Genomic DNA, 18,876 nt, shown 5'->3' with positions numbered 1-18,876 from the left:
CCTGGTGGGACTCTGGAGGTATGGATGTAGCCTTCAAGGGTTGGTGATTCAAGTCGGAGAGCCAGAAGGCACTTATAAGGAACAACTTCCTTATCCCCGACTTCTTTGTGCCCAATAAAGTGGGATCTCCGAAGGCTTCTGACCTCTGATGACCGATCTAGATGACCTAGTCGTACACCTGGTGGGACTCTGGAGGTATGGATGTAGCCTTCAAAAATTGGTGATTCAAGTCGGAGAGCCAGAAGGCACTTATAAGGAACAACTTCCTTATCCCCGACTTCTTTGTGCCCAATAAAGTGGGATCTCCGAAGGCTTCTGACCTCTGATGACCGATCTAGGTGACCTAGTCGTACACCTGGTGGGGCTCTGGGGGTTTGGATGTAGCCTTCAAGAGTTGGTGACTCAAGTCGGAGAGGCAAAAGGCACTTATAAGGAACAACTTCTTTATCCCCGACTTCTTTGTGCCCAGTAAAGTGGGATCTCCGAAGGCTTCTGACCTCTGATGAGCGATCTAGATGACCTAGTCGTACACCTGATGTGTCGCCGTTTTCTGGTGGGGCTCTGGCGGTATGGATGTAGCCTTCAAGAGTTGGTGACTCAAGTCAGAGAGCTAGAAGGCACTTATAAGGAGTCAAGGGGATTAACGAAGCAAAATACGTCTTTTTGGGGTTTTTTTTGTGTAAATATCGGCAATTTTCCAATTTTGTTTTTTAAACAAATTCTGTGTGTTGTTGCACCAGCAGAGGCTCCAGTGCTCTCTCCCTCCTCATTGGCTTAGAGACAGCAGTGGAAGCCATTGGCTCCTGCTGCTGTCAATCACAGCCAGTGATGGAGTGGAGGGAGGGACCAAGTCCCACTGTCTGTGTCAATAGACGAGCCTGCATGAGTGCCCCCATAGCAAGCAGCTTGCTATGGGGGCTCTTAGTGGGGGAAGGGGGGAGGAGGAGCCAGTAGTGCTGGCGGGGGCCCCAGAAGAGGAGGATCTTGGTTGCTCTGTGCAAAACCATTGCGCAGAGCAGGTGAGTATGACATGTTTGTTATTTAAAAATAAATAAATAAATATATATATATATATATATATCTATATCTCAGACATGAAATATGAACAAAACATATCCCTCTATAGTGTGTACTTGTCTCAGTCCAGAGGCACTAAGTGTCATTTCTGTCTGCTACCTCCTTCCTCTGCTGCCTGCATGAGTCACTTCTGATGAGTTTGCCTGACACCAAGAGAAAAATGGTGACAGGAGAGGGCACAGTCTGTGATTTTCAGCCTCATCTCTGTTCCTGTGTGTGTCGAGGGGGGTGTGTCTCTTCCCTCCAATCAGCTCTCAAAGCTCTCCTCACTAATGTAACTTCAGCTCCCCGCCCCCTGCTTTTCAGAGCTTAGAGATCCATTGTAAATTCTGCACTTTGTCATGGTGACTTCAGCCCGGGTTCACTCAGGAGCGGTGAGGGAATCCTCATGCAATTCGGACAGAAATTGCACCGCATTCCTGTTCAAAAACCGCATGTGATTCTTTGCAGTGCAATTTGAGCCCATTTATTTTTTGTGGTCTCAAATGGTGCCGCAAAGGTATCGTAATTGGTATTAGTGCTCGTACTTTCCGTAAAAAAAAAAAAAAATGGGTATTGGTTCATCCCTACTTTCTATTACTGTCTGATAGTATTTGCCAATATAATCAATCAAGAACTTGAGTTAGTGTTCCAGGGTCCAATATTGAGTTGGCCCCGCCCTTAGCAGCTATAACAGCTTCAACTCTTCTGGAAAGGCCGTCCACAAGGTTTAGGAGGGTGTCTATGGGAAGGTTGGACCATTCTTCCAGAAGCACATTTGTCAGGTCAGGCATTGATGTCGGGGGTTGAGGCCTGGCTCACAGTCTCCGCTCTAATTCATCCCAAAGGTGTTCTATGGGGTTGAGGTCAGGACTCTGTGCAGGCCAGTCAAGTTCCTCCACCCCAAACTGGCTCCTCCATGGCTTTATGGACCTTGCTTTGTGCACTGGTGGGCAGTCATGTTGGAACAGGAAGGGGCCATCCCCAAACTCTTCCCACAAGGTTGGGAGCATGAAATTGGCCAACATGTCACCTTAAGAGTTCCCTTCACTGGAACTAGGGGGCCAAGCCCAACCCCTGAAGAACACCCCTGCACCATAATCCCCTCTCCACCAAACTTTAAACTTGGCACAATGCAGTCAGGCAAGTACTGTTCTCCTGGCAACTGCCAAACCCAGACACGTCCATCGGATTGCCAGACAGAGAAACATGATTGGTCACTCCAGAGAACACGTCTCCTCTGCTCTAGAGTCCAGTGGCAGCGTGCTTTACACCACGGCATCGGACGCTTTGCATTGCACTTGGTGATGTAAGGCTTGGATGCAGCTGCTCGGCCATGGAAACCCATTCCATGAAGCTCTCTACGCACTGTTGTTGGGCTCATCTGAAGGCCACACCAAGTTTGGAGGTCTTTAGCTATTGACTCTGCAGACAGTTGGCGACTTCTGCGCACTGTGCGCTTCAGCATGCGCTGACTCCGCCCTGTCATGTGACGTGGCCTACCACTTGGTGGCTGAGTGGCTGTTGTTCCCAGTTGCTTCCACTTTGTTATAATCCCACTAACAGTTGAGCGTGGAATATTTAGTATCCAGGAAATGTCACGGATGGACTTGTTGCACAGGTGGCCACCTATCATGGGACCACGCTTGGAGTCACTGAGCTCCTGAGAGCGACCTATTCTTTCACCAATGTTTGTAGAAGCAGTCTGCATGCCTAGGGGCTTGATTGTACACACCTGTGTCCATGGAGGGGATTGGAACATCTGAATCACATGATATGGAGGGGATTGGAACACCTGAATCACGATTGGGAGGGGATTGGAACCCCTGAATCACATGATTGGGAGGGGATTGGAACACCTGAATCACATGATTGGGAGGGCGGGGCCAATACTTTTGGCAATATAGTGTATGTGCCACCTTATTTTTTTTTGCTGTATTGACTTCCTAGTCTGTAGGTCAGCATCTGAATTTGCCAGGATAGTTCATATTTGTATTGTTTCATTGGAGATATGGATCAACGAAGAAAAACGCAAATTGAAACAAAATGACCAAAAGGAATTTAGCCCCCATTCATCGTTTTCCGAACGCTCAACTTAAAGATCCCCGTTATATTTAGTGGTTCCCGTTTGCACGACAGCGGTGCTTGAGCAAAAAAGTCATGGAGGTTTTTCGGGCAGAATTGTGAGCTTTTGGGCCCCATAGGCTTTAAACAGAGCCCCCGAAAACGTGCGGCATAATCGTTTTACCGCCTAACAGCTAATCCGACCCTAATAGCAATCTAAAGCTGGCCATACATGGTTCAGTGGTCTGGAAGAAAAAAAAAAAACAGAACCCATTACCCCCATCCACACATTTGAGGTGGATGCAAGAATCCTCCTTGCTTCCAGTAGACCAGTACATAAGAAGTCAATGGTTAGATTGGGATCAGTCATAGATGGATCGAAATTCAGCCAGTTCCTGCTGAACCGGCTGAATTTCGATCCATGAATGCCCAGATTTAGGGTTGTGAAGGATTCAGGTTCATCCATGCTTCATGTGGAGACTTCACTTGCCTGGTTTGGGCCCATTAGAACCTATATGACCCCAGTGACGCCCACTTCAAGAACCATGGTCAATGGCAGAGGGCCTGTGAAGAAATTGGCAAAGCAGACATGGTTCAAGAGCTCCAAAAGCCACGCCGAAAAAAAACCCAGGAAGCAGATACAATGATGGCGACCTATGGGGCGTGATTTACTAAAACTGGAGAATGAAAAATCTGGTGCAGCTCTGCATAGAAACCAATCGGCTTCAAGGTTTTTTCTTTTTTTTTTTTCAAAGCTTAATTGAACAAGCTGAAGTTAAGCCGGTTCGAATTCCGAAAGAATTTTCTTTCGAAAATCTTTTCTAAGAATTTTCATTCGAATTTCGCACCGTTCGCGGATCACAGAAACGGCCGATTTTCGTGTGACCATCAAATTTGAGTGATCGGGCGTGTGGGAAATTTTTTTTAAAAAACGAACGAATTTCGAATCAACGTTGGGAGAATCGTGCAAAAAATATAAAAGCTGCGACCTGGAAAGAAAAGAAAATTCTTGGCCACGAAAATTCTTTTCTGTAGCAACACGAGGAGAAATTGAAGGCTTGGTTGAATTTCGAAATCAACGGTGGCGCCATCGCATTACAAAACGCACAAAATTTCAGATTTTCTAAAGAAAATTTGCTCAAAATTCGACCCGTGTGTGGCCAGCTTTAGAAGCTGATTGGCTTCCATGCAGAGCTGCACCAAATTTTGCACTCTCCAGTTTTAGTAAGTCAGCCCCCACGATGACACGCAGGGTGCTGCTTTCCATTGGCCAAAACGTGCGTTTGGGGAGAAAATGCAAAAAAAGAGAGCTTTAAAATAACCTGAAAATGGTAGCACACACCGAAACTGAAAATTCAGGATGCACTGAAATTAACTTTTTAAATATTTATATTATATATATATATATATATATATATATATATATATATATATATATATATACACACACATTTTATTTTTATATATTATATATATTCAGGATGCACTGAAATTAAATTTACTTTTAATATTTATATATATATATATATATACACACACACACATTTTATTTTTATATATTTATATTTTTTTATAGGATGCATTGAAATTGAGCTCTTGTTCCTACACAGCACCGTGGCTAAATGGTTAGCATTTCCGCCTGGTAGCACCAGGGTCATTGGTTCAAATCCCAACCACGGCACTACCTGCCTGGAGTTTGCATGTTCTCCCTTTGAACACAGCACAGTGGCTAAATGGTTAGCACTTCCACCTGGCAGCACTAGGGTCGTTGGTTTGAATCCCAACCACGGCACTACTTGCCTGGAGTTTGCATGTTCTCCCTGTGAGCTCTTGTTCCTACACAGCACAGTGGCTAAAGCACTTCCACCTGGCAGCACCAGGGTTGTTGGCTCAAATCCCAACCATGGCACTACCTGTCTGGAGCAGGGGCGGACTGACCATTCGGGCACTCAGGCACTGCCCGAGGGCCCCAGGTCAGTAGGGGGCCCCATGAGATGCCCCTGGTACCTTTCATAGGCTTTTTTGGGTGTAGTTTCAGTGTGGGCAAGGACACAGGGGCCCCATGATCCCCTGTTGCCCGGGGGCCCCATGAGTTGTCAGTCTGCCCCTGGCCTGGAGTTTGCATGTTCTCCCTGTGAACTCTTGTTCCTACACAGCACCGTGGCAAAATGGTTAGCACTTCTACCTGGCAGTACCAGGGTCGTTGTTTCGAATCCCAACCACAGCACCACCTGCCTGGAGTTTGCATGTTCTCCCTGTGAACACAGCACAGTGGCTAAATGGTTAGCCCTTCTACCTGGCAGTACTCGGGTCGTTGGTTCAAATCCCAACCATGGCACCACCTGCCTGGAGTTTACATGTTCTCCCTGTGCCTGCGTGGGCTTCCTCCCACATCCCAAAGGCATGCTGGTAGGTGAATTGGCTCCTGTCTATATTGGCCCCTAGTATGTGTATGTATGGATGTGAGTTAGGAATTATAGATTGGACTCCCCTTGAGGGTTAGGGACTGACACGAATGTACAATGTATATGTAAATCGCTGCGTAAACGGACGGCGCTACTTGAAAGTAGCGCCGTCTGACGCTACTTGGAGTACTTGAAATAAATATCGCACGTTTTTCGCAAACCATTATCAGCACCTTTTTTTTCGGCGCCATATATGTGGGGGCCATTACTTGGTCTACATATAATAATTTTTGACCCCCTTCCTTCTCGGTAGTCTCATTATAGTCCATATGTGGTAGTGTCCCGGTCATCCCATTTTCTATATGTCTGACCTTTTTTTTTTTTTTTCCCTATCCGCAAAATTCGACCGATACATTTGGGCCACCGAAGCACTGGTGCATCGTTAGAAAACCGGTGAACGGGGCTCAAATGTGCAGTGGATCAACTGGAACGCACCCCTCAGACAAAGGAAAGAGCAGGCTCCATAGACCGCTGAAGTTTTTTTATCTGCCCAGAATAGTCTGCGAATTAGCGGAAGCGTTGGCACAACATAACGCGGGGATTGAATGACGTTGCTTTTGTGCCAAGTTATTTCTGTGTGGTGGTTGGCTTGTCAGAGGTTAATTGCATTGTAGCGACACTTGGGAGTCTTTCTCCGGGTTGAGGCACACAGTTGTCCACATTCTGTCTCCGGCTCTCGGTTTCAGGTATTACTGGGTCCTCCTTTCCCTCTTCTGCCCCTCTCTCCACTCTCATACCTCAGGCTTTCTCCATTACCCCTCCTTAACTCTCCTCCTCCTTGTTGGCTTTTATTGTGTTGTCTCTGCAGGTGTTGGGGTTTTTCTTTGGTGGCTTCTCCCTACCCAACAGAAGGTCCTTGTCTTCTTCTGGTTCTTCTTGCTCACTCTCTCTCCCTCTGGTGTGAATTTAAAGGATCAGGTAGTTTGTTCTGTCCTTTTCCCTTTCCTTCAATGTTCTCTCCTCCCTCATACCTCTGGCTGTGTTGGCCCTCCCTCTGTGCTTACTCTTATTCGCTCTTTTTCACCCCCCCTCCTTCCCATTTCTGTCTTCTGTGTCCCTCTTTCTTTCTCCCTCCTCCAGTCTCCAGTGTCTCTCCCCTTCTCCTTCACACTCCAACAGAATTGAAAGTGGAGCTGTCAGGTTCTGTCACAGTGGAGCCTCCCTTCGTACTGTCTCACTTTTCCTCTGCGCGATGGCACTTTGTTAGACTTGCGTTGTCTCTCTTTCCCCTCCTTTCTTCTGATGTCCCTTTTTTGCGCCAAGAACCGTACAGTAAGCCGGAATTCTGGGACTGCAAGCACCTGCAACACTGTCACCATTGTTTTGATGCAAACGTCATCCAACGCCTACCTGTCAGACCTGTGATCTCCTCGCCCAACTCGTCTCGTAACTCCTCGGCGGACCAGCGAAGACCGTCGTCTTGTCTCTCAACCATTTACCTGCCAACACCTGTACCTTGTTACCTGTGGAAGGGTTCATCTGAGGGTTTCGGATGTTGCCTTCGCTGACTATGCGTCCTTCTCGTAATGTACGGATCGAGGTGGTGCAAAGCCATATCAGCTGATTGGGGTTACCTTCATCCTCTCACCTTTTTCTCACCTTTATTTGCAAGCCCACAAAGGTAAGTACCGGGTTGGACTCAAGTTAGTGGTTTCCTCTGTAAACTTTCATGAAGATTTGTTGGTTGAACTGGATGGACAACCATATTAACTATATATTTTTTTTTTTATTTTATGGGGTGACAACTTTTTTCTTCGTTTTTGCTTTCTTTAAATCGAGAGTAATTTTATTGAAGAAAAAAAATGTATTTCCTGAAAAAAACAGATATTATAGCATCCGGATCACGGACAGACTAAAATGTATTAATAAATGCAAACTTGACGTATCATTAATACCAAGACCGGACTCGCCTCAGACCACACAATTGGCATATCATTGAGAACGCCCTTATCGGCACCAAAAGTATCGCTAGGCATCCAACCAGACCTGTAGAACCAAAAACCTTAGGGGTACACAGCCTACAAGAAGTCTGTCCATGACTAAGTCCAGCGGACTCAAGTTCGGGGTGTCCAGCCACGGACCTGCCTCAGACCACACAATTGGCATATCATTGAGAACCCCCTTATCGGCACCAAAAGTATCGCTAGGCATCCAACCAGACCTGTAGAACCAAAAACCTTAGGGGTACACATTAGCCTACAAGAAGTCTGTCCATGACTAAGTCCAGTGGACTCAAGCTTGGGGTGTCCAGCCAGGGACCCGGCTCAGACCACACAATTGGCATATCATTGAGAACCCCCTTATTGGCACCAAAAGTATCGCTAGGCATCCAACCAGACCTGTAGAACCAAAAACCTTATGGACAGACTTCTTGTAGGCTAATGTGTACCCCTAAGGTTTTTGGTTCTACAGGTCTGGTTGGATGCCTAGCGATACTTTTGGTGCCGATAAGGGCGTTCTCAATGATATGCCAATTGTGTGGTCTGAGACGGGTCCCTGGCTGGACACCCCGAGCTTGAGTCCACTGGACTTGGTCATGGACACACTTCTTGTAGGCTATTGTGTACCCCTGACTAAGTCCAGTGGACTCAAGCTCGGGGTGTCCAGCCAGGGACTCGCCTCAGACCACACAATTGGCATATCGTTGAGAACGTCCTTATCGGCACCAAAAGTATCGCTAGGAATCCAACCAGACCTGTAGAACCAAAAACCTTAGGGATACACATTAGCCTACAAGATGTCTGTCCATGACTAAATCCAGTGGACTCAAGCTCCGGGTGTCCATCCAGGGACCTGCCTCAGACCACACAATTGGCATATCGTTGAGAACCCCCTTATCGGCACCAAAAGTATCGCTAGGCATCCAACCAGACCTGTAGAACCAAAAACTTAGGGGTAAACATTAGCCTACAAGAAGTCTGTCCATGACTAAGTCCAGTGGACTCAAGCTTGGGGTGTCCAGCCAGGGACCCCAGAGAGTTTCTTGCTCTCTTTATGTAGGCACTCAATATTAACAACAAATAAAGAGTAATCCACTGAGTTTACAAACCCTCAGCACCGTTTTAATATCTTTACGCAAGATAATGAAATAATGACCATTGCAAATGATACGGGATGCCTCTTCCTTCATTATGCCTCTGCAGGCTTTTGAGGTATCTGTACAGTCCATGAAATTTTTTTTTTAAATTGCAGGTTCCACATGAAAGATACAATGGGGGAGATTTACTAAACCTGGGGCACTTAGAATCCAGTGCGACCATGCATGGTGGCCAATCAGCGTCCAACTTCAGCTTGTTCAATTAAGCGTCGACAATAAAACCTGGAAGCTGATTGGCTTCTGTGCAGAACTTGCACCAGATTTTGCACCCTCCAGTTTTAGTAAATAACCCCCATAGCATCCATTTATAAGTGGTCTCTTTATTTTTTAATTTTTTTGCAAGTTCCACAAATCAGGTAAACTCTTACAGAAGAAACAATAATACATTTTTTGAGCATGCAAAGTTGTTGGGGGGGGGGGGGGGGGCAGACGGTGTGCAAAGGGAACAAAGGGTGGCTTGTATAGTCCCATCATCTTTTTGTTTTTAATAAGAATGATTGAGTTAATGGTACGGTGGCTGAAGGCAAATTTTGCAAGTAGCCATGGAGAACCGAAGACAGGCCCACTTGGCACCATTTGAAATTTTAACATGGCTGTTCAGGCCTAATGCAGCAAAACGGGTCACGCATGCGGTCAGGACAAAAGTCTATTATCTCGCCAATTTGCTTGAAAGTTTGATCTCCACCTTATGTTGGCTGTGTAGACATCAGCTGTTGTGCACCAGCCAGCCCCCGAAGATCTCATTTTTGCACAGACCTGTAGGTCAATAGCATAGATGTTTGCAGGGGCGGGATGACCATTCAAGCACTCGGGCACTGCCTGAGGGCCCAGGGTCAGTAGGGGGACACCATGAAATGCCCCTGGTACCTTTTTTATAGGCTTTTTTGGATGTGCTTTGAGTATGGGCAAGGACACAGGGGCTCCATGATCCCCTATTGCCCGGGGGCCCCATGAGTTGTCAGTCCGCCCCTGGATGTGTGTGTTTGTGTTTATTCTCATGCACCATGGTGACACTTTTATGTTTCGGAATTATTGTCTGCCACACGGAAAATCGTATCCTGGCTGAGATCTGTTCACTGATGGTGAGGGCTGTAGGAACTCAAAGCCATCAAGTCTAGTTAATGATCATCTATGCCATACTGTCTAAACAAACTGCCAGTTTATTGTCTTTCAGTCGTTAGGGGTGGCCGGACTGTGGGCAGCGGGAGTAGAAAATGTCCTGGGGTCACTGGGAGTGCCTTATTGTTGGTGTCAGTGGAAGGGATGGTGTCTCGTATCATTGGAAGGAATAGTACCCTATTGTTGGTGTCAGTGGAAGGGATAGGGTCTTGTATCATTGGAAGGGATAGTACCCCATTGTTGGTGTCAGTGGAAGGGATAGTGTCTCGTATCATTGAAAGGAATAGTACCCTATTGTTAGTGTCAGTGGAAGGGATAGGGTCTCGTATCATTGGAAGGAATAATACAATATTGTTGGTGTCAGTGGAAGGGATAGGGTCTTGTATCATTGGAAGGGATAGTACCCTATTGTTGGTGTCAGTGGAAGGGATAGGGTCTTGTATCATTGGAAGGGATAGTACCCCATTGTTGGTGTCAGTGGAAGGGATAGTGTCTCGTATCATTGGAAGGAATAATACAATATTGTTGGTGTCAGTGGAAGGGATAGGGTCTCGTATCATTGGAAGGAATAATACAATATTGTTGGTGTCAGTGGAAGGGATAAGGTCTCGTATCATTGGAAGGAATAGTGCCCTATTGTTGGTGTCAGTGGAAGGGATAGTGTCTCCTATCATTGAAAGGAATAGTACCCTATTGTTAGTGTCAGTGGAAGGGATAGGGTCTCGCATCAGTGGAAGGAATATTCCCTTAGTGTTGGGTGTCAGTGGAAGGGACAGTGACTTGTATCAGTGGAAGCAATAGTGCCCCATTGTTGGTGTCAGTGGAAGGGATAGTGTCTCCTATCATTGAAATGAATAGTACCCTATTGTTAGTGTCAGTGGAAGGGATAGGGTCTCACATCAGTGGAAGGAATATTCCCTCATTGTTGGGTGTCAGTGGAAGGGATAGTGACTTGTATCAGTGGAATCAATAGTGCCCCATTGTTGGTGTCAGTGGAAGGGATAGGGTCTCCTATCATTGGAAGGAATAGTACCCTATTGTTGGTGTCTGTGGAAAGGATAGGGTCTCGCATCAGTGGAAGGAATATTCCCTTATTGTTTGGTGTCAGTGAAAGGGACAGTGACATGTATCAGTGGAAGGACTAGTGCACCATTGTTGGTGTCAGTGGAAAGCATGATGTCTCATATCAGTGGAAGGAATTGTGCCCCAAGGGCCAGGTAAGGGCAAGCAAATGGCTGCATCTGGCCCCTGGGCCACAGTTTGTGGACCACTGATCTATGCCCATGGTTACATCTTGGATTTGAGCTTTATGGCTTTTCTAGGTTGCTTTAGTACGCAGCTTTCTTCTGAGTTATTTGCCCACGTGTGACCTTTCCGGGTGAATCCGAAAGCCATGTCATTTATTGGCTAGCTTAGATAGAACAAAGACATTTTTAGAACCCAGTTAGCTATCAAGATATAAAGCCCCCTGGAGCTTAAGTATAAATCCGGGTTTCTCAAGCAGGGTTCCCCTGGAGGTTGCTAGGGGTTCCTTGAGCAATTCCTGCCTCTCAGATAAGTTCCCACTGACACCATTGACCTTTTTAGCTCTCTGTGGGGTAATTCTTCCCAATGACCCAAGGTGTAAGGAACAATCTTCCCACACGAATGTATCACAAGTTGTCCATGTAGTAGTTTTCAGCCTGGGTTCCCTGCGACCAGAAGGTTATTCCAAGGGTTCCTCTGTGTTGAATTGGTTGAGAGAGGCTGTTGTAAATCATTACTTTTGAATACAAATGTCCTGCCACATAATTGTTTTAAAATTTTCCACCCATGAATATTCAGAGCTTTGTTCTTTGCTTTCTGTTGCTGTGCTGGCATTGCTTGCATTCATGTGTTCTGCCGTAGAACGCCGTACAGTGGCTTTTCAACTGCACTTTTTTTCCGCTGGCTGAGTCTCTATTCACACCCTATCAATGTGTCATACTCTTGACTTGTCCTTCTCTCACCTTTTGTAGTTGACAAGTACATCTCCCTTTACAAGTCTCCACCCTGTCTAGTCATCGTGAAGCTTTGCTCTTTCACCTCATCCCTCCATCCCCCTCGGCTCTCACTTTCTCTCTCCTTCGCTCTATCCCCCCTTCTTTTTTTTTTTTTTTCTACCTTGCCCATTCTGTTCTTCCTTCCAGCACGTTCTTCGCTCACCCTCCCATACCAACCCTAAGTTGGATGGAGATAGGGGGGGGGGGGAGAAAAAAAACACAAGCCATTTGGTATCTAGTGCCTGGTACGAGGTGTCCCAGGTTTGAGAGGTGGTGGTTGCTCTCTTGTACATGAAGCTGAGAAAAGCCAAGCTGACAGATCGGCATTCTTCCTTTTTTCTAAAGCCTGAAATGGTACCTCTGCCAAAAAAAGAGAGCAATTAGACTCTTAACCCTTTGGGCGGATGTTAACCCGAGACGCTTCTTGAGTGATTTCCAGTTTTCAGCTTTTTTAAATCCATAAAACAGTAGGCATCTCCTAATCCCCTCCCGAACAATAGTTCTTCTACTTCATCCTTGGACCCAACGGGGTTTACTTACTAAAGCTGGAGAGTCCAAAATCAGACTCCCTTCTGCATAGAAACCAATCAGCTTCCAGGTTTCATTGCCAAAGCTTCATTGAACAAGCTGAGGTTAGAAGCTGATTGGTTTCTATGCAGAAGGGAGTCTGATTTTGGACTCTCCAGCTTTAGTAAATAAACCCCAACGTGTTTCTGCATTGGAGTGTTGCTAACAGTGCGGGCAGAAGGTTGTCTTGCTGATAGTAAGAAATTGTTACAAAATTTGTGCTATGAAGGGTTACAAAGGCTCGTTGAAGGGTTACAAAGGCTCGTTGAAGGGTTACAAAGGCTCGTTGAAGGGTTACAAAGGCTCCTTGAAGGGTTAAAAAGGCTCCTTGAAGGGTTACAAAGGCAACTTGAAGGGTTACAAAGGCTCGTTGAAGGGTTGCAAAGGCTCGGTGCTGGTTTTTAGGTTGGCCACGATTGCCAGCTTTTCTGGTTGCTTGCAAACAATCTGACCATCCAGTGACCTTTTTTCCATTCTAGGTACAACTGCTAATCAATCGTAGTAAATTCCATTGCAGATTGTCCTGGCTTATCTCTTGGTTGCAACGAAGTACAATGGGTAATTGTCTGAATTTACCAACCTGCTTTTTGGCAGACTAGGTGCTCCAAGAATTGTTTGTTCCATTACGATGGTGTTTGGTGTGCGAATGCGTGAATCTCTTCCATTACGATGTTCTATCTCTTTAAATAAGAAAGCCATTGTGGATTAAATATTGGAATGTCATGTGTTTCGTAAGGCAAAGAGCAATGTGTTAAAGTGCAGTCATTCTTGGCAAGCAATGAAAAAAAAAAAAAAAAAAATCATCTGCCCGAAACTGTTAAAAAGTAAAATCTGATTGGTGGAAGCGAAAGGGCTGGGAAGAGGGTAAATGCCTCCTTTTGTCGCTCTTATTTTGACGAATGAGGTTTGGCACTGATAGGGCCTCCTACAATGCGGCATGTACATAGACAAAACACCAGTGCATGGCTATTGTGCATAGGTTCAGTGTTTGCTGCAGGTCCGGGTAAACATTTTGCTGGTTTTGCTACCATTTGAGAAAAAAAAAAAAACATTCAAGGTGGTGAAACAACTATATTATTATTCATACCATCTGTCAACTTCCGTAATTAGAACTACTGCAGTGGTGGTAAATTTCCACCCAACTTAGAGTAGACCTTCACTCCCTCCAAAAAAGCACTTTAAGTCCCTACAATTCTCTCCCTCCTTGCAATCTAAAAAAAATTTTTTTTTCCTCCTCCACTCCTGAAGCCTCTGGGGTGTGCATGTCACATAGGCCAGGAGGCATCAGCTTCAGCATATTGGTCGGAGAAGGTTGGACCTTGCTGTGCATCATCAGGGGGGTCTGCTGCCTGATCGAGGAAGAGGCAGCTGGCTTCCAATGATACCAGATCAGGGGCGGACTGACAACTCATGGGGCCCCCGGGCAATAGGGGATCATGGCCTACTACCAGGTCCACCTACCACCCTAGTGCCTCACACCATGTCCCATGCCGCTTTCTTTTTCTTCATGTAATTTTGAACCAGCTGTTTCTTCTGGGTTCTTGCAGCCAGCCCACTGAAGACCCATCACCAGGTGCAAGCTCCTCCAGGTCCATCTAACACTCCAAACCAGCACACCAGAACCCATGTGACCAGGGGCGGACTGACAACTCATGGGGCCCCTGTGTCCTTGCCCAAACTCAAAAAAGCCTATGAAAAAGGTTCCAGGGGCATCTCATGGGGCCCTCTACTGAGCCCGGGCCCTCGGGCAGTGCCCGAGTTTCCAAATGGTCAGTCCGCCCCTGCACCAGATAGGAAGATGGTCACATGCAGGGTCGGACTGACCATTTGGAAACTCTGGCACTGCCCGGGGTCAGTAGGGGGCCCCATGAGATGCCCCTGGTAACTTTTTCATAGGCTTTTTTGAGTTTGGGCAAGGACACAGGGGCCCCATGAGTTGTCAGTCCGCCCCTGGTCACATGGGTTCTGGTGTGCAGGTTTGGAGTGCTAGATGGACCTGGAGGAGCTTGCACCTGGTGATGGGTCTTCAGTGGGCTGGCTGCAAGAACCCAGAAGAAACAGCTGGTTCAAAATTACATGAAGAAAAAGAAAGCGGCATGGGACATGGTGTTAGGCACTAGGGTGGCAGGTGGACCTGGTAGTAGGTCATCAGGGTTCTAGCTGCCTGAACCAGGAAGAGACAGCTGGCTCTTGATGACATGAGAAAGTAAGATGGTAGCATTGGACCTAACGTGCAGTATCAGAGCAGTAGATGGGCTCGGAGGAGAGTGAACCTAGTGGTGCGTCATCACTGGGCCTGCTGTACTGACACAGAAAAGACAGCTGCCTCACCACGAAGTGAGATAGGAAGAGCAGCATGGGTCTGAAGTACAGGAGTGGCAAGTGGACCTGGTGGTGCCTCATCAGGAATCTGGCTGCCTGTATCAGGAAGACACTGCCAAGTCGTGATGTCAGAAAGGAAGATGGTGGTGCAGGGCCTGATGTGCTATGGATCCTTCTGAGATATGTATGTCACATATTCTAAGGGTCATCAGCTTCAGTACAGTGGCTGGAGAAGGACGGGCCTGGTGGTCTGCCATCAGGGATCTAGCTTCCTGAACCAGGAAGAGAAAGCCAGCTCTTGATGACATCAGAAAGGAAGATGGCAGCATTGAACCCAGTGTGCAGTATCAGAGCAGTAGATGGACCTGGAGAAGGCTGTACCTTGTGGTTCGTCATCTGTGGGCTAGCTGCAAATACCCAGAAGAGACAGCTGGCTCACAATGAGGTCAGAAAGAAAGACAACCGCGTGGCAATTGGTGTGAAGCACTTGAGAGGCAGGTGGACTTTGTGGTGCATCACCAGGGGTCTGCCTGCCTCTACCAGGAAGAGACGGCCAGCTCTTGATGTCAGAAAGGAAGATCGCTGAACTATGAAGCCTTCTGAGATATGTACATCACATATTCTAAGGGGTATCAGCTTCGACACAGTCGCCGAAAGTGTGTGGACCTGGTGGCCACGTCATCAGGGGGCTGGCTGCCTGAACTAGGAAGAGACAACTGGCTTTGGATGACATCAGAAAGGAAGATGGTGGCATGGGACATGGTGTAGCAGTGCAGTGTCAGATGGATCTGGTGGTACATCATCACGGGGCCAGCTGCCTGAACTAGGAAGAGGAAGCCAGCTCTTAATGACATCAGAAAAGAAAGTGGTGACACAAGACCTGGTGTGCATCATCAGAAGGACTTGATGAAGGATGGATCTAGATGTGTGTCGGCCGCATGTCTGAGCCAGGAAGCGACAGCCAGCTGCTGATGACATCAGGAAGGAAAATGGTGGCATGAAGCCCAGTGTGGAGCAGCAGATGGACCTGAAGGAGGGTAGATCTGATGGCACGTCATCAGGAGGCCAGCTGCCTGAAGCAGGGAAAGACAGCTGGCTCTCAATGACGTCAGAAAGGAAGATGGTGGTATGGGACCTGGTGCACACCAGAATCGCAGCAGGACAATGAGGGATTTGCTGGGTATGTGAGTTTATTTACTAAAGATAACCCAGCAAAAAAGTGAGAGGGGAGCCCAAAAAAACATGGTGTGGGGGGGGGGGGGGTGGATGAAGTTCCTCTTTAATTGCTCCTAAAAGTAGCCTGCAGTGTTGAGTTGAGGTATTGAGATGTACTGGCAGCTGCATTCACACCTCAGCAGAGCGATTTTCATGCGTTTTTGTGAGCTTATATGGGCGTTTTATCAGCGTTTTTCAAGAGGTTTACTTTCGTATTCAGGTTTTAGGTGTTTGTGTTTTAGCCAATGGAAAGCACTAGGGGGAGGAGCCCAGTTCCTATTGGCTGAAACCCCCTGAAATACGCCTGAAGAACACTTGATTTGAGCATTTTCAGGCCTTCCCATTGAAGTCTATGGGATCAAAAATGCCAATATCTAAAGAAGTTCTTGTAGTGTTTTTTATTTATTTTTTTTATTTTCTTCTTTCTTTTTGCTTCTTTTTCTTTGCATCTTTTTTCTTTCCTTTCTTTTCTCTTTTCTTTTCTTTTTTTCTTTATTTTCTTTTTTTCCCTCTTCTTTTTTTTTCGTTTCTATTCTTTTCCTTTCTTTTTTTTCTTTACTCTTATCTTTTACTTTCTTTTCTATTCTTTTCTTTTTATTTCATTTTTTCTTTTCTCTTCTTTTTTTTTCTGTTTCTTTTTTTTCTCTTTTTTCTCTTTTCTTTTTTCTTCCTTTTTTTTTCTCTTTTCTTTTTTCTTCTCTTTTTTTTCCCTCTTTTTTTTCTTCTTTTCTATTCTTTTCCTTTCTTTTTTTTTCTTTACTCTTATCTTTTACTTTCTTTTTCTTTTCTATTCGTTTCTTTTTATTTCATTTTTTCTTTTCTTTTCTCTTCTTTTTTTTTTTTCTTTTTCTTTTCTTTTTTTTGCTTCTTCTTTTCTTTTTTTTTATTTTCTTCTTTTTTTTGCTTCTTTTTCTTTGCATCTTTTTCTTTCTTTCTTTCCTTTTTTTATTTCTTTTCTTTTTCTTTCCTTTCTTTTTTTCTCTTTTCTTTTCTTTTTATTTCTCTTTTGTTTTTTTTCTCTTTTTCTTTTCTTTTGTTTCTTTCTTTAGTTTTTTTTCCCTTTTTTTCTTCTTTTCTATTCTTTTCCTTTCTTTTTTTTTCTTTACTCTTATCTTTTACTTTCTTTTTCTTTTCTATTCGTTTCTTTTTATTTCATTTTTTTCTTTTCTTTTCTCTTCTTTTTTTTTTCTTTTTCTTTTCTCTTTTTTTTTGCTTCTTCTTTTCTTTTTTTTTTATTTTCTTCTTTTTTTTGCTTCTTTTTCTTTGCATCTTTTTCTTTCTTTCTTTCCCTTTTTTATTTCTTTTCTTTTCTTTTTCTTTCCTTTCTTTTTTTCTCTTTTCTTTTCTTTTTATTTCTCTTTTGTTTTTTTTCTCTTTTTCTTTTCTTTTGTTTCTTTCTTTTGTTTTTTTTTCCCTTTTTTTCTTCTATTCTATTCTTTTCCTTTCTTTTTTTTTTCTTCTTATCTTTTACTTTTTCTTCTGTTTTTATTTATTTTTCTATTCTTTTCTGCTTTCTACATAGGATCACTCTGTAAGCGTCCCGCAACTGATTGCAATGCATACAGTGGGGGCGCGCTAGTGCGGGGATCAAGGGTGAAAGTGGGAGCTAGTGCGGGGATCAAGGGTGAAAGTGGGAGCTAGTGCGGGGATCAAGGGGTGAAAGTGGGAGCTAGTGCGGGGATCAAGGGGTCAAAGTGGGAGCTAGTGCGGGGATCAAGGGGTCAAAGTGGGAGCTAGTGTGGGGATCAAGGGGTCAAAGTGGGCGCTAGTGCGGGGATCAAGGGGTCAAAGTGGGAGCTAGTGCGGGGATCAAGGGGTGAAAGTGGGAGCTAGTGCGGGGATCAAGGGATCAAAGTGGGAGCTAGTGCGGGGATCAAGTGGTCAAAGTGGGAGCTAGTGTGGGGATCAAGGGGTCAAAGTGGGCGCTAGTGCGGGGATCAAGGGGTCAAAGTGGGCGCTAGTGCGGGGATCAAGGGGTCAAAGTGGGCGGTGAGGATGCGATACAACGCCTTCTCACGGCCTGTCCAATGCTTTCTGAAGAGCGCTCAGAACACGGATTGCTCTTCAGAGAGCGCTGCAAGTGTGAAAATATCTTTACTTTTACTTTTTCTTTTTCTATTCATTCTCTTTTCTTCACTCTTCCCTGTAATGTAAACATTCTAACCATCTGTCATGATATCAAGGTAGCTGTTCATATTGGAGCAGTTAAATCGCATTGACTTGGAATGACCATCTCCAGAGATAATTTTTACAAGAAGACGTTATTTTAGGGAAGTACGAAAATGAACTTTGGCACCGACTCTAAAAATCCGGCTCTGAATTGGTCTGACTATAAATGAGTTGGTGTTGCAATCCCGGCAATCGGCACGTCACAGAAGTTTACTGACAATTCCGTCAGGATCGGAAAGTCTCACATCCCTTCAAAACAAAACAAAAATATAAATATAAAAATAAGAAACCTCGTCGCTACTAAAAATATAGATTGATGGCCCCGCGCTTCCTTCTGAGGGACGGCCTGTTATAATGAACTTCCTTTATCCTGCTCTCTATTCTCACGCTCCTTTCCTTACGCCCAAATCCCCTGAAAGCCTCGGGCCGAAGGTACAATTGTCTTTCATCACAAAGTGCATTTGCATCCCAATCTGACCCTGAAATGCAATGCCCGCGCCACTTCCTGAACATTGTCGGCCTGAGGGATCCTTTTTTTTTTTTTTTTTTTTTTTTTTTTTTTTTTTAATAGAATAATTCCTGGCTTCCAATTTTGGAACTTTTTCCTTTTTAGAGACGTACAAAAATATCCAGTGTGACAAAAAAGGTAACCTTAATTACTGTTCAATGGAGGAAGCATGGCTGCCGTCCTGGCACTCTTCCCGTAGAGAGGATCTGGTGTCGACAGGAAGATGAGCACTTGCACTTTTCTATATAGCAATAAACACGGCTTACTATATAT

The 18,876-nt window shown here is 45.3% G+C and overlaps 1 protein-coding gene across 2 annotated transcripts in view; it reads left to right on the top strand.

Annotated features, from left to right (window-relative positions):
• Positions 1-6,432: 6,432 nt before the first annotated feature.
• Positions 6,433-18,876, top strand: part of LOC149440455 (semaphorin-3F-like) — a 143,840-nt gene continuing 131,396 nt past the window's right edge. For both annotated transcript variants that reach the window (XM_089658590.1, XM_089658591.1), the window contains exon 1: positions 6,433-7,206. The gene's annotated coding sequence lies outside the window, so the exon portion shown is untranslated. The remainder of the gene's footprint in view (positions 7,207-18,876) is intronic.

Source organism: Staurois parvus, unplaced genomic scaffold (genome assembly GCF_062004578.1).
Source record: "Staurois parvus isolate SC_StPar_1 unplaced genomic scaffold, SC_StPar_1.0 ptg001081l, whole genome shotgun sequence".
Taxonomy (NCBI): Eukaryota; Metazoa; Chordata; class Amphibia; order Anura; family Ranidae; genus Staurois; species Staurois parvus.
This window is presented reverse-complemented; position numbering and strand designations above follow the sequence as displayed.